The 2,263-nt window shown below is 46.3% G+C and overlaps 1 protein-coding gene across 2 annotated transcripts in view; it reads right to left on the reverse strand.

Moving 5' to 3' along the window:
- Positions 1-1,781: 1,781 nt before the first annotated feature.
- Positions 1,782-2,263, reverse strand: part of ext1c (exostoses (multiple) 1c) — a 51,071-nt gene continuing 50,589 nt past the window's right edge. For both annotated transcript variants that reach the window (XM_084455134.1, XM_084455135.1), the window contains exon 12: positions 1,782-2,263. This exon is cut by the window's right edge and continues 268 nt beyond it. The gene's annotated coding sequence lies outside the window, so the exon portion shown is untranslated.

The following is a 2,263-nucleotide window of genomic DNA, read 5'->3' on the forward strand; positions in this document are numbered from 1 at the left end:
ATGATTATCAAGTTTGATGGTTCTAGCATCCATAATACTGCAGTGAGGATATACATGAATCGGGTTTTCATAGGCAATTAGATGAGAATCAGACAGGTCATGTCTTTATTAATTAAATAAATGAATGGAAACGGACCACTGATCTTAAACAGGAGAATGATTTCATACTCTTTGTTATTTGCATTGCTTACTCGTTGGTATTTGCATTGTGGCTGTGGCTCAGTGGTAGAATGGGTCATCCAATGATTATCGGGTCGGTGTTTCGAGTCCTGCCTCTTCCTGTCCACATGTCGAAGTGTCCTTGGGCAAGAAACTGGTCCCCAAAATGCTCCCAATGAGCAGTCTAGCACCTTGCATGGCAGCTGCGGTGAATGAGAGGCTATTGTAAACATTTTTGGATAAAAGTGCTGTGCAAGTGCAGTCTATTATGGATTTTTGGTTGATGGGCTGGCATTCCAATATTAGCGATTGTTCCTTTATCACATGCTCCCTCCCTCGCGCTGTCTGTCCCCAGCTTCGTTGCTCCCTTGGCTGATGGGCGGAGCCCGCAGCTCAATAGTAGCGGATGTTCTTTTATCACATGATCCGCCCCTCGTTCCGTGGGTTTGTTGCTCCACGAGCCGCCCTGACGTAATGCGGCAACGCGATGGGAAAATACGGAAGTCTGCCACACATGCGCGGACTGATTACCAGACACGGGAAAGCAACATCAGTGTTACTAGACCGCTATATCGCTCCGTAAAGGTTATGTTATGTTATGTTATGTTATGTTATGTTATGTTATGTTAAAGGTGAACGGATGTTCACACCCCGCCTGAACTAATTTCATTGGTCGTGTGTGTGTCGCTGTTGTTGTGACGGTTAATGTGTCGGCAACAAAAAGGTTAAGTTAAGGGGCAGAACTCAATGGTTGAAGGACCCTCTGTCCTGGAGAGGAAGCTTCCAGATTCTAACCAGAGGAAGCTGCTGATAGATACTTTAGTAATTGAGTTGACTTTGAATTTGGTTGTCACTGAAATGTTTGTTTCTTTTACCACAATGTTAGTTTGTTTGTTTTACTACATAATGACTATTCATATGACTTGTGTACTGTAGTGTCTCTGTGTCTGGTGTATGAGTTGGTGTGGCTCTACTTTGATCATGTTCTGGCCTAAGCACCAGTTGATTCCTTCAGTCAGTGAAATTGTTGGTGGAGTGTGTGTGTGTGTGTGTGTGAGAGAGTGTGTGAGAGAGAGAGAGAGAGAGAGAGAGAGAGAGAGCTTGTGTTTGTTTGTGTGTGTGTGTGTGTGTGTGAGAGAGAGAGAGAGAGAGAGAGAGAGAGAGAGAGAGAGCTAGTGTGAGTGTATGTGTGTGTGTGTGCGCGCGCGCCTGAGAGAAAGAGAGACTTATGTGTGTGTGTGTGTGTGAGAGAGAGAGTGTGTGTGTGAGAGGGAGAAAGAGAGAGCTTGTGTGTTTGTGTGTGTGCACGTGTGTGTGCGTGTGTGTGTGTGTGAGAGAGAGGGCTGGTGTGTGTGATGTGTGTCATTAAAATTATTGACTTCTTGAGTGCTAAGTAAACACATGCAGTGTCAGAAGTACCAAGGCATGTTCTATTTTTGTACACTTTCTGTGCAGGATCTGAGAGCACAAGCTACATATTAACGAGGAGGTTTCCTTTTCTACAAAACAAACAAAATATAAAAACCTGCATGGTTCCTCTGCTCATTTCAACAACACTAATGCATTTTCAGAGGATGTGAGACAAAAAAAAGTGACAATTTCCATAGCTGATGTTACAGAGAGTTATTTATTTCACATCAGTACCCACATTATGCATTTATAAATGCGTCTATTGGTCTTGGAGTTGCAACCGTCATGTGAAATGAAGGGATCGCTTAGCGACCTTCCCAACAGGCTAGTGTCTGTCCACCGGGCAGTGTTTTGCTGCACCAGTAACACAGTCTCACAGGTGCCTCTGTCATCCCTCTAAGCCGCTGTTCCCTTCCGCTAGAACGACCGGGGGGAGACCGGCGGCTCTGACCAGCGTCCACATGCCCGCATCTGCTGGTCTCGTCCAATGGAGAATGTCCGTGCTCAACCGAGAACCAATCCCAGGGCCTCCTATGAGGCCCCTGTAGCATGTCCTCCTCCAATTACCGTCTTCTCAGTCGCCCCATGAGAGTGAACTGCTGGCCTCCAGTCTCCTCCTCTCTCTCTCTCTCTCTCTCTCTCGGCAGCAGACCTCAGTCTGCACCACTGTCTGCCTGTGTGTCTCTCCATCCGT

Source organism: Borostomias antarcticus (genome assembly GCF_949987555.1).
Source record: "Borostomias antarcticus genome assembly, chromosome: 21".
NCBI classification, from domain to species: domain Eukaryota; kingdom Metazoa; phylum Chordata; class Actinopteri; order Stomiiformes; family Stomiidae; genus Borostomias; species Borostomias antarcticus.